Source organism: Falco punctatus, assembly GCF_963210335.1.
Source record: "Falco punctatus genome assembly, contig: scaffold_57, whole genome shotgun sequence".
NCBI lineage: Eukaryota > Metazoa > Chordata > Aves > Falconiformes > Falconidae > Falco > Falco punctatus.
Window position 1 is genome coordinate 724,362 of NW_027660116.1, and position 12,977 is coordinate 737,338.

Sequence of the window (12,977 nt, forward strand, 5' to 3'; positions counted from 1 at the left end):
ACATTTAAGTCTTAAGCTTAAGTCTTAGGGTTAAGCCTTAAGGTTAAGTGTCAGGGTTAATTCCTAAAGGTTAAGTCTTAAGTATACATCTCATAGATTGAGTCTTAGGGTTAAGTCTTCATTTTAAGTCTTAGGGTTAAGTCTTAGAGTACAACCTTGAGGATAAGTCTTATGGTTAAGTCTCAGGGTTAAGTCTTAAGGTTGAGCCTTAAGGTTAAGTCTTAGGGTTAAGCCTTAGAGTTATGTCTTGGGGATAAGTCTTAGGGCTAAGTCTCAGGATTAGGTATCAAGGTTAAAGCTCAAGGATAAGTCTCAGGGCTACATTTTAGGGTTAAGTCTTAAGGTTAAATCTTAGGTTTAAGTCTCAGTTTTAAGTTTTAGGGATAAGTCTTATGGATAAGTTTCACGGTTAAGTCTCAGGGTTGAGTCTTAAGGTTAAAACTTAACCTTAAGTCTTAGGGTTAAGTCTTATGGTTAAATCTTAATGTTAAATCATAGTTTTAAGTCTTAGGGTTAAGTCTAAAGTTTAAATCACAAGTTGAAGTCTTAGGGTTAACTCTTTAGAGTTAAGTCTTGGGGTTAAGTCTTCGGGTTAAGTCTTACAATTGAAGTCCTAAGGTTAACTCTTAGGGTTAAATCTGTAAGGTCAACACTTAAGGTTAACTCTTAGGGTTAAGTTTAGGGTTAAGTCTTAAGGTTACGTCTTAAAGTTAAATATTAAGGTTAAGTCTTGGGGTTATTTCTTAAGGTTAAGTCTGAGGGTTATATCTGAGCGTTAATTATTAAGTGTAAGTCTAAGAGTTAATTCTCAGGGTTAAGTCTTAAAGTTACTTCTTAAGGTTGAGTCTTAGGGTTAAGTTTTAAGGTTAAGTCCGAATGTTACATCTTAAAGTTAAGTCTTAGGGTTAAATCTCAGTGTTAAGTCTCAAGGTTAGGTCTCAGGGTATAAGTCGTAAGGCTGTGTCTTAATGTTCAGTCTTATTGTTAAGTCTTAAAAGTTATATTTTAGGGTTCAGTCTTAGGGTTAAATTTTAAGGTTAAGTCTTAGGGTTAAGTCCTAAGGTGAAGTCTTATGGATTGAGTCTTAGGGTTAAGTCTAAAGTTTAATTCATAACTTGAAATCTTAGACTTAAGTCTTGGGGCTAAGTCTTAGGGTTAAGTCTTAAATCTTAGGTTTAAGTCTCAGTGTTGAGTCTTAGGGATAAGTCTTTGAATTACGTCTTCAAGTTTTGTCTTAAGGTTTAACCTTAAGGTTAAGTCATAGGGTTAAGCCTTAGGGTTAAGTTTTGAGTGTAAATCTTAAGGTTACGTTTGAAGGTTAAGTCTTAAGGTTAAGTCTTAATGGTACATCTTCAAGTTAAGTCTTAGCATTAAGACTTCGGGTTAAATCCCAGGTTAAATTTCAAGATAAAGTCTCAAGGTTAAGTCTCAGGGTTACGTGGTAAGGTTGTGTCTTAGGATTCAGTCTTAGGGTTAAGTTTTGAAGTTAAACTTTAGGTTAAGTCTTAGGGTTAAGTCTCAGGTTTAAGTCTCAGGATTATGTCTTAGGGTGAAGTCTTAATGTGAAGTCTTACATTTAAGTCTTAAGCTTAAGTCTTAGGGTTAAGCCTTAAGGTTAAGTGTCAGGGTTAATTCCTAAAGGTTAAGTCTTAAGTATACATCTCATAGATTGAGTCTTAGGGTTAAGTCTTCATTTTAAGTCTTAGGGTTAAGTCTTAGAGTACAATCTTGAGGATAAGTCTTATGGTTAAGTCTCAGGGTTAAGTCTTAAGGTTGAGCCTTAAGGTTAAGTCTTAGGGTTAAGCCTTAGAGTTATGTCTTGGGGATAAGTCTTAGGGCTAAGTCTCAGGATTAGGTATCAAGGTTAAAGCTCAAGGATAAGTCTCAGGGCTACATTTTAGGGTTAATTCTTAAGGTTAAATCTTAGGTTTAAGTCTCAGTTTTAAGTTTTAGGGATAAGTCTTATGGATAAGTTTCACGGTTGAGACTCAGGGTTGAGTCTTAAGGTTAAAACTTAACCTTAAGTCTTAGGGTGTAAGTCTTATGGTTAAATCTTAATGTTAAATCATAGTTTTAAGTCTTAGGGTTAAGTCTAAAGTTTAAATCACAAGTTGAAGTCTTAGGGTTAACTCTTTAGAGTTAAGTCTTGGGGTTAAGTCTTCGGGTTAAGTCTTACAATTGAAGTCCTAAGGTTAACTCTTAGGGTTAAATCTGTAAGGTCAACACTTAAGGTTAACTCTTAGGGTTAAGTTTAGCGTTAAGTCTTAAGGTTACGTCTTAAAGTTAAATATTAAGGTTAAGTCTTGGGGTTATTTCTTAAGGTTAAGTCTGAGGGTTATATCTGAGCGTTAATTATTAAGTGTAAGTCTAAGAGTTAATTCTCAGGGTTAAGTCTTAAAGTTACTTCTTAAGGTTGAGTCTTAGGGTTAAGTTTTAAGGTTAAGTCCGAATGTTACATCTTAAAGTTAAGTCTTAGGGTTAAATCTCAGTGTTAAGTCTCAAGGTTAGGTCTCAGGGTATAAGTCGTAAGGCTGTGTCTTAATGTTCAGTCTTATTGTTAAGTCTTAAAAGTTATATTTTAGGGTTCAGTCTTAGGGTTAAATTTTAAGGTTAAGTCTTAGGGTTAAGTCCTAAGGTGAAGTCTTATGGATTGAGTCTTAGGGTTAAGTCTAAAGTTTAATTCATAACTTGAAATCTTAGACTTAAGTCTTGGGGCTAAGTCTTAGGGTTAAGTCTTAAATCTTAGGTTTAAGTCTCAGTGTTGAGTCTTAGGGATAAGTCTTTGAATTATGTCTTCAAGTTTTGTCTTAAGGTTTAACCTTAAGGTTAAGTCATAGGGTTAAGCCTTAGGGTTAAGTTTTGAGTGTAAATCTTAAGGTTACGTTTGAAGGTTAAGTCTTAAGGTTAAGCCTTAATGGTACATCTTCAAGTTAAGTCTTAGCATTAAGACTTAGGGTTAAATCCCAGGTTAAATTTCAAGGTAAAGTCTCAAGGTTAAGTCTCAGGGTTACGTGGTAAGGTTGTGTCTTAGGATTCAGTCTTAGGGTTAAGTTTTGAAGTTAAACTTTAGGTTAAGTCTTAGGGTTAAGTCTCAGGTTTAAGTCTCAGGATTATGTCTCAGGGTTAAGTCTTAATGTGAAGTCTTAAGGTTGAGCCTTAAGGTTAAGTCTTAGGGTTAAGCCTTAGAGTTATGTCTTGGGGATAAGTCTTAGGGCTAAGTCTCAAGATTAGGTATCAAGGTTAAAGCTCAAGGATAAGTCTCAGGGCTACGTTTTCGGGTTAAGTCTTAAGGTTAAATCTTAGGTTTAAGTCTCAGTTTTAAGTTTTAGGGATAAGTCTTATGGATAAGTTTCACGACTAAGTCTCAGGGTTGAGTCTTAAGGTTAAAACTTAACCTTAAGTCTTAGGGTTAATTCTTATGGTTATATCTTAATGTTAAATCGTAATTTTAAGTCTTAGGGTTAAGTCTAAAGTTTAAATCACAAGTTGAAGTCTTGGGGTTAACTCTTTAGAGTTAAGTCTTGGGGATAAGTCTTCGGGTTAAGTCTTACAATTGAAGTCCTAAGGTTAACTCTTAGGGTTAAATCTGTAAGGTCAACACTTAAGGTTAACTCTTAGGGTTAAGTTTAGCGTTAAGTCTTAAGGTTACATCTTGAAGTTAAAGATTAAGGTTAAGTCTTAGGGTTATTTCTTAAGTTTAAGTCTGAGGGTTATATCTGAGCGTTAATTATTAAGTTGAAGTCTTAGAGTTAATTCTCAGGGTTAAGTCTTAAAGTTACTTCTTAAGGTTGAGTCTTAGGGTTAAGTTTTAAGGTTAAGTCCGAATGTTACATCTTAAAGTTAAGTCTTAGGGTTAAATCTCAGTGTTAAGTCTCAAGGTTAGGTCTCAGGGTATAAGTCGTAAGGCTGTGTCTTAATGTTCAGTCTTATTGTTAAGTCTTAAAAGTTATATTTTAGGGTTCAGTCTTAGGGTTAAATTTTAAGGTTAAGTCTTAGGGTTAAGTCCTAAGGTGAAGTCTTATGGATTGAGTCTTAGGGTTAAGTCTAAAGTTTAATTCATAACTTGAAATCTTAGACTTAAGTCTTGGGGCTAAGTCTTAGGGTTAAGTCTTAAATCTTAGGTGTAAGTCTCAGTGTTGAGTCTTAGGGATAAGTCTTTGAATTACGTCTTCAAGTTTTGTCTTAAGGTTTAACCTTAAGGTTAAGTCATAGGGTTAAGACTTAGGGTTAAGTTTTGAGTGTAAATCTTAAGGTTACGTTTGAAGGTTAAGTCTTAAGGTTAAGTCTTAATGGTACATCTTCAAGTTAAGTCTTAGCATTAAGACTTCGGGTTAAATCCCAGGTTAAATTTCAAGGTAAAGTCTCAAGGTTAAGTCTCAGGGTTACGTGGTAAGGTTGTGTCTTAGGATTCAGTCTTAGGGTTAAGTTTTGAAGTTAAACTTTAGGTTAAGTCTTAGGGTTAAGTCTCAGGTTTAAGTCTCAGGATTATGTCTCAGGGTTAAGTCTTAATGTTAAGTCTTAAGGTTGAGCCTTAAGGTTAAGTCTTAGGGTTAAGCCTTAGAGTTATGTCTTGGGGATAAGTCTTAGGGCTAAGTCTCAAGATTAGGTATCAAGGTTAAAGCTCAAGGATAAGTCTCAGGGCTACGTTTTCGGGTTAAGTCTTAAGGTTAAATCTTAGGTTTAAGTCTCAGTTTTAAATATTAGGGATAAGTCTTATGGATAAGTTTCACGACTAAGTCTCAGGGTTGAGTCTTAAGGTTAAAACTTAACCTTAAGTCTTAGGGTTAAGTCTTATGGTTATATCTTAATGTTAAATCGTAATTTTAAGTCTTAGGGTTAAGTCTAAAGTTTAAATCACAAGTTGAAGTCTTGGGGTTAACTCTTTAGAGTTAAGTCTTGGGGATAAGTCTTCGGGTTAAGTCTTACAATTGAAGTCCTAAGGTTAACTCTTAGGGTTAAATCTGTAAGGTCAACACTTAAGGTTAACTCTTAGGGTTAAGTTTAGCGTTAAGTCTTAAGGTTACATCTTGAAGTTAAAGATTAAGGTTAAGTCTTAGGGTTATTTCTTAAGTTTAAGTCTGAGGGTTATATCTGAGCGTTAATTATTAAGTTGAAGTCTTAGAGTTAATTCTCCGGGTTAAGTCTTAAAGTTACTTCTTAAGGTTGAGTCTTAGGGTTAAGTTTTAAGGTTAAGTCCGAATGTTACATCTTAAAGTTAAGTCTTAGGGTTAAATCTCAGTGTTAAGTCTCAAGGTTAGGTCTCAGGGTATAAGTCGTAAGGCTGTGTCTTAATGTTCAGTCTTATTGTTAAGTCTTAAAAGTTATATTTTAGGGTTCAGTCTTAGGGTTAAATTTTAAGGTTAAGTCTTAGGGTTAAGTCCTAAGGTGAAGTCTTATGGATTGAGTCTTAGGGTTAAGTCTAAAGTTTAATTCATAACTTGAAATCTTAGACTTAAGTCTTGGGGCTAAGTCTTAGGGTTAAGTCTTAAATCTTAGGTTTAAGTCTCAGTGTTGAGTCTTAGGGATAAGTCTTTGAATTACGTCTTCAAGTTTTGTCTTAAGGTTTAACCTTAAGGTTAAGTCATAGGGTTAAGCCTTAGGGTTAAGTTTTGAGTGTAAATCTTAAGGTTACGTTTGAAGGTTAAGTCTTAAGGTTAAGCCTTAATGGTACATCTTCAAGTTAAGTCTTAGCATTAAGACTTAGGGTTAAATCCCAGGTTAAATTTCAAGGTAAAGTCTCAAGGTTAAGTCTCAGGGTTACGTGGTAAGGTTGTGTCTTAGGATTCAGTCTTAGGGTTAAGTTTTGAAGTTAAACTTTAGGTTAAGTCTTAGGGTTAAGTCTCAGGTTTAAGTCTCAGGTTTAAGTCTCAGGATTATGTCTTAGGGTGAAGTCTTAATGTGAAGTCTTACATTTAAGTCTTAAGCTTAAGTCTTAGGGTTAAGCCTTAAGGTTAAGTGTCAGGGTTAATTCCTAAAGGTTAAGTCTTAAGTATACATCTCATAGATTGAGTCTTAGGGTTAAGTCTTCATTTTAAGTCTTAGGGTTAAGTCTTAGAGTACAACCTTGAGGATAAGTCTTATGGTTAAGTCTCAGGGTTAAGTCTTAATGTTAAGTCTTAAGGTTGAGCCTTAAGGTTAAGTCTTAGGGTTAAGCCTTAGAGTTATGTCTTGGGGATAAGTCTTAGGGCTAAGTCTCAGGATTAGGTATCAAGGTTAAAGCTCAAGGATAAGTCTCAGGGCTACGTTTTCGGGTTAAGTCTTAAGGTTAAATCTTAGGTTTAAGTCTCAGTTTTAAGTATTAGGGATAAGTCTTATGGATAAGTTTCACGACTAAGTCTCAGGGTTGAGTCTTAAGGTTAAAACTTAACCTTAAGTCTTAGGGTTAAGTCTTATGGTTATATCTTAATGTTAAATCGTAATTTTAAGTCTTAGGGTTAAGTCTAAAGTTTAAATCACAAGTTGAAGTCTTGGGGTTAACTCTTTAGAGTTAAGTCTTGGGGATAAGTCTTCGGGTTAAGTCTTACAATTGAAGTCCTAAGGTTAACTCTTAGGGTTAAATCTGTAAGGTCAACACTTAAGGTTAACTCTTAGGGTTAAGTCTTAAGGTTACATCTTCAAGTTAAAGATTAAGGTTAAGTCTTAGGGTTATTTCTTAAGTTTAAGTCTGAGGGTTATATCTGAGCGTTAATTATTAAGTTGAAGTCTTAGAGTTAATTCTCCGGGTTAAGTCTTAAAGTTACTTCTTAAGGTTGAGTCTTAGGGTTAAGTTTTAAGGTTAAGTCCGAATGTTACATCTTAAAGTTAAGTCTTAGGGTTAAATCTCAGTGTTAAGTCTCAAGGTTAGGTCTCAGGGTATAAGTCGTAAGGCTGTGTCTTAATGTTCAGTCTTATTGTTAAGTCTTAAAAGTTATATTTTAGGGTTCAGTCTTAGGGTTAAATTTTAAGGTTAAGTCTTAGGGTTAAGTCCTAAGGTGAAGTCTTATGGATTGAGTCTTAGGGTTAAGTCTAAAGTTTAATTCATAACTTGAAATCTTAGACTTAAGTCTTGGGGCTAAGTCTTAGGGTTAAGTCTTAAATCTTAGGTTTAAGTCTCAGTGTTGAGTCTTAGGGATAAGTCTTTGAATTACGTCTTCAAGTTTTGTCTTAAGGTTTAACCTTAAGGTTAAGTCATAGGGCTAAGCCTTAGGGTTAAGTTTTGAGTGTAAATCTTACGGTTACGTTTGAAGGTTAAGTCTTAAGGTTAAGTCTTAATGGTACATCTTCAAGTTAAGTCTTAGCATTAAGACTTAGGGTTAAATCCCAGGTTAAATTTCAAGGTAAAGTCTCAAGGTTAAGTCTCAGGGTTATGTGGTAAGGTTGTGTCTTAGGATTCAGTCTTAGGGTTAAGTTTTGAAGTTAAACTTTAGGTTAGGTCTTAGGGTTAAGTCTCAGGTTTAAGTCTCAGGATTATGTCTTAGGGTGAAGTCTTAATGTGAAGTCTTACATTTAAGTCTTAAGCTTAAGTCTTAGGGTTAAGCCTTAAGGTTAAGTGTCAGGGTTAATTCCTAAAGGTTAAGTCTTAAGTATACATCTCATAGATTGAGTCTTAGGGTTAAGTCTTCATTTTAAGTCTTAGGGTTAAGTCTTAGAGTACAACCTTGAGGATAAGTCTTATGGTTAAGTCTCAGGGTTAAGTCTTAAGGTTGAGCCTTAAGGTTAAGTCTTAGGGTTAAGCCTTAGAGTTATGTCTTGGGGATAAGTCTTAGGGCTAAGTCTCAGGATTAGGTATCAAGGTTAAAGCTCAAGGATAAGTCTCAGGGCTACGTTTTCGGGTTAAGTCTTAAGGTTAAATCTTAGGTTTAAGTCTCAGTTTTAAGTATTAGGGATAAGTCTTATGGATAAGTTTCACGACTAAGTCTCAGGGTTGAGTCTTAAGGTTAAAACTTAACCTTAAGTCTTAGGGTTAAGTCTTATGGTTATATCTTAATGTTAAATCGTAATTTTAAGTCTTAGGGTTAAGTCTAAAGTTTAAATCACAAGTTGAAGTCTTGGGGTTAACTCTTTAGAGTTAAGTCTTGGGGATAAGTCTTCGGGTTAAGTCTTACAATTGAAGTCCTAAGGTTAACTCTTAGGGTTAAATCTGTAAGGTCAACACTTAAGGTTAACTCTTAGGGTTAAGTTTAGGGTTAAGTCTTAAGGTTACATCTTGAAGTTAAAGATTAAGGTTAAGTCTTAGGGTTATTTCTTAAGTTTAAGTCTGAGGGTTATATCTGAGCGTTAATTATTAAGTTTAAGTCTTAGAGTTAATTCTCAGGGTTAAGTCTTAAAGTTACTTCTTAAGGTTGAGTCTTAGGGTTAAGTTTTAAGGTTAAGTCCGAATGTTACATCTTAAAGTTAAGTCTTAGGGTTAAATCTCAGTGTTAAGTCTCAAGGTTAGGTCTCAGGGTATAAGTCGTAAGGCTGTGTCTTAATGTTCAGTCTTATTGTTAAGTCTTAAAAGTTATATTTTAGGGTTCAGTCTTAGGGTTAAATTTTAAGGTTAAGTCTTAGGGTTAAGTCCTAAGGTGAAGTCTTATGGATTGAGTCTTAGGGTTAAGTCTAAAGTTTAATTCATAACTTGAAATCTTAGACTTAAGTCTTGGGGCTAAGTCTTAGGGTTAAGTCTTAAATCTTAGCTTTAAGTCTCAGTGTTGAGTCTTAGGGATAAGTCTTTGAATTACGTCTTCAAGTTTTGTCTTAAGGTTTAACCTTAAGGTTAAGTCATAGGGTTAAGTCTTAGGGTTAAGTTTTGAGTGTAAATCTTAAGGTTACGTTTGAAGGTTAAGTCTTAAGGTTAAGTCTTAATGGTACATCTTCAAGTTAAGTCTTAACATTAAGACTTAGGGTTAAATCCCAGGTTAAATTTCAAGGTAAAGTCTCAAGGTTAAGTCTCAGGGTTACGTGGTAAGGTTGTGTCTTAGGATTCAGTCTTAGGGTTAAGTTTTGAAGTTAAACTTTAGCTTAAGTCTTAGGGTTAAGTCTTATGGTTATATCTTAATGTTAAATCGTAATTTTAAGTCTTAGGGTTAAGTCTAAAGTTTAAATCACAAGTTGAAGTCTTGGGGTTAACTCTTTAGAGTTAAGTCTTGGGGATAAGTCTTCGGGTTAAGTCTTACAATTGAAGTCCTAAGGTTAACTCTTAGGGTTAAATCTGTAAGGTCAACACTTAAGGTTAACTCTTAGGGTTAAGTCTTAAGGTTACATCTTCAAGTTAAAGATTAAGGTTAAGTCTTAGGGTTATTTCTTAAGTTTAAGTCTGAGGGTTATATCTGAGCGTTAATTATTAAGTTGAAGTCTTAGAGTTAATTCTCCGGGTTAAGTCTTAAAGTTACTTCTTAAGGTTGAGTCTTAGGGTTAAGTTTTAAGGTTAAGTCCGAATGTTACATCTTAAAGTTAAGTCTTAGGGTTAAATCTCAGTGTTAAGTCTCAAGGTTAGGTCTCAGGGTATAAGTCGTAAGGCTGTGTCTTAATGTTCAGTCTTATTGTTAAGTCTTAAAAGTTATATTTTAGGGTTCAGTCTTAGGGTTAAATTTTAAGGTTAATTCTTAGGGTTAAGTCCTAAGGTGAAGTCTTATGGATTGAGTCTTAGGGTTAAGTCTAAAGTTTAATTCATAACTTGAAATCTTAGACTTAAGTCTTGGGGCTAAGTCTTAGGGTTAAGTCTTAAATCTTAGGTTTAAGTCTCAGTGTTGAGTCTTAGGGATAAGTCTTTGAATTACGTCTTCAAGTTTTGTCTTAAGGTTTAACCTTAAGGTTAAGTCATAGGGCTAAGCCTTAGGGTTAAGTTTTGAGTGTAAATCTTACGGTTACGTTTGAAGGTTAAGTCTTAAGGTTAAGTCTTAATGGTACATCTTCAAGTTAAGTCTTAGCATTAAGACTTAGGGTTAAATCCCAGGTTAAATTTCAAGGTAAAGTCTCAAGGTTAAGTCTCAGGGTTATGTGGTAAGGTTGTGTCTTAGGATTCAGTCTTAGGGTTAAGTTTTGAAGTTAAACTTTAGGTTAGGTCTTAGGGTTAAGTCTCAGGTTTAAGTCTCAGGATTATGTCTTAGGGTGAAGTCTTAATGTGAAGTCTTACATTTAAGTCTTAAGCTTAAGTCTTAGGGTTAAGCCTTAAGGTTAAGTGTCAGGGTTAATTCCTAAAGGTTAAGTCTTAAGTATACATCTCATAGATTGAGTCTTAGGGTTAAGTCTTCATTTTAAGTCTTAGGGTTAAGTCTTAGAGTACAACCTTGAGGATAAGTCTTATGGTTAAGTCTCAGGGTTAAGTCTTAAGGTTGAGCCTTAAGGTTAAGTCTTAGGGTTAAGCCTTAGAGTTATGTCTTGGGGATAAGTCTTAGGGCTAAGTCTCAGGATTAGGTATCAAGGTTAAAGCTCAAGGATAAGTCTCAGGGCTACGTTTTCGGGTTAAGTCTTAAGGTTAAATCTTAGGTTTAAGTCTCAGTTTTAAGTATTAGGGATAAGTCTTATGGATAAGTTTCACGACTAAGTCTCAGGGTTGAGTCTTAAGGTTAAAACTTAACCTTAAGTCTTAGGGTTAAGTCTTATGGTTATATCTTAATGTTAAATCGTAATTTTAAGTCTTAGGGTTAAGTCTAAAGTTTAAATCACAAGTTGAAGTCTTGGGGTTAACTCTTTAGAGTTAAGTCTTGGGGATAAGTCTTCGGGTTAAGTCTTACAATTGAAGTCCTAAGGTTAACTCTTAGGGTTAAATCTGTAAGGTCAACACTTAAGGTTAACTCTTAGGGTTAAGTTTAGGGTTAAGTCTTAAGGTTACATCTTGAAGTTAAAGATTAAGGTTAAGTCTTAGGGTTATTTCTTAAGTTTAAGTCTGAGGGTTATATCTGAGCGTTAATTATTAAGTTTAAGTCTTAGAGTTAATTCTCAGGGTTAAGTCTTAAAGTTACTTCTTAAGGTTGAGTCTTAGGGTTAAGTTTTAAGGTTAAGTCCGAATGTTACATCTTAAAGTTAAGTCTTAGGGTTAAATCTCAGTGTTAAGTCTCAAGGTTAGGTCTCAGGGTATAAGTCGTAAGGCTGTGTCTTAATGTTCAGTCTTATTGTTAAGTCTTAAAAGTTATATTTTAGGGTTCAGTCTTAGGGTTAAATTTTAAGGTTAAGTCTTAGGGTTAAGTCCTAAGGTGAAGTCTTATGGATTGAGTCTTAGGGTTAAGTCTAAAGTTTAATTCATAACTTGAAATCTTAGACTTAAGTCTTGGGGCTAAGTCTTAGGGTTAAGTCTTAAATCTTAGCTTTAAGTCTCAGTGTTGAGTCTTAGGGATAAGTCTTTGAATTACGTCTTCAAGTTTTGTCTTAAGGTTTAACCTTAAGGTTAAGTCATAGGGTTAAGTCTTAGGGTTAAGTTTTGAGTGTAAATCTTAAGGTTACGTTTGAAGGTTAAGTCTTAAGGTTAAGTCTTAATGGTACATCTTCAAGTTAAGTCTTAACATTAAGACTTAGGGTTAAATCCCAGGTTAAATTTCAAGGTAAAGTCTCAAGGTTAAGTCTCAGGGTTACGTGGTAAGGTTGTGTCTTAGGATTCAGTCTTAGGGTTAAGTTTTGAAGTTAAACTTTAGCTTAAGTCTCAGGGTTAAGTCTCAGGTTTAAGTCTCAGGATTATGTCTCAGGGTTAAGTCTTAATGTTAAGTCTTAAGGTTGAGCCTTAAGGTTAAGTCTTAGGGTTAAGCCTTAGAGTTATGTCTTGGGGATAAGTCTTAGGGCTAAGTCTCAAGATTAGGTATCAAGGTTAAAGCTCAAGGATAAGTCTCAGGGCTACGTTTTCGGGTTAAGTCTTAAGGTTAAATCTTAGGTTTAAGTCTCAGTTTTAAGTATTAGGGATAAGTCTTATGGATAAGTTTCACGACTAAGTCTCAGGGTTGAGTCTTAAGGTTAAAACTTAACCGTAAGTCTTAGGGTTAAGTCTTATGGTTATATCTTAATGTTAAATCGTAATTTTAAGTCTTAGGGTTAAGTCTAAAGTTTAAATCACAAGTTGAAGTCTTGGGGTTAACTCTTTAGAGTTAAGTCTTGGGGATAAGTCTTCGGGTTAAGTCTTACAATTGAAGTCCTAAGGTTAACTCTTAGGGTTAAATCTGTAAGGTCAACACTTAAGGTTAACTCTTAGGGTTAAGTTTAAGGTTAAGTCTTAAGGTTACATCTTGAAGTTAAAGATTAAGGTTAAGTCTTAGGGTTATTTCTTAAGTTTAAGTCTGAGGGTTATATCTGAGCGTTAATTATTAAGTTGAAGTCTTAGAGTTAATTCTCAGGGTTAAGTCTTAAAGTTACTTCTTAAGGTTGAGTCTTAGGGTTAAGTTTTAAGGTTAAGTCCGAATGTTACATCTTAAAGTTAAGTCTTAGGGTTAAATCTCAGTGTTAAGTCTCAAGGTTAGGTCTCAGGGTATAAGTCGTAAGGCTGTGTCTTAATGTTCAGTCTTATTGTTAAGTCTTAAAAGTTATATTTTAGGGTTCAGTCTTAGGGTTAAATTTTAAGGTTAAGTCTTAGGGTTAAGTCCTAAGGTGAAGTCTTATGGATTGAGTCTTAGGGTTAAGTCTAAAGTTTAATTCATAACTTGAAATCTTAGACTTAAGTCTTGGGGCTAAGTCTTAGGGTTAAGTCTTAAATCTTAGGTTTAAGTCTCAGTGTTGAGTCTTAGGGATAAGTCTTTGAATTACGTCTTCAAGTTTTGTCTTAAGGTTTAACCTTAAGGTTAAGTCATAGGGTTAAGCCTTAGGGTTAAGTTTTGAGTGTAAATCTTAAGGTTACCTTTGAAGGTTAAGTCTTAAGGTTAAGTCTTAATGGTACATCTTCAAGTTAAGTCTTAGCATTAAGACTTAGGGTTAAATCCCAGGTTAAATTTCAAGGTAAAGTCTCAAGGTTAAGTCTCAGGGTTACGTGGTAAGGTTGTGTCTTAGGATTCAGTCTTAGGGTTAAGTTTTGAAGTTAAACTTTAGGTTAAGTCTTAGGG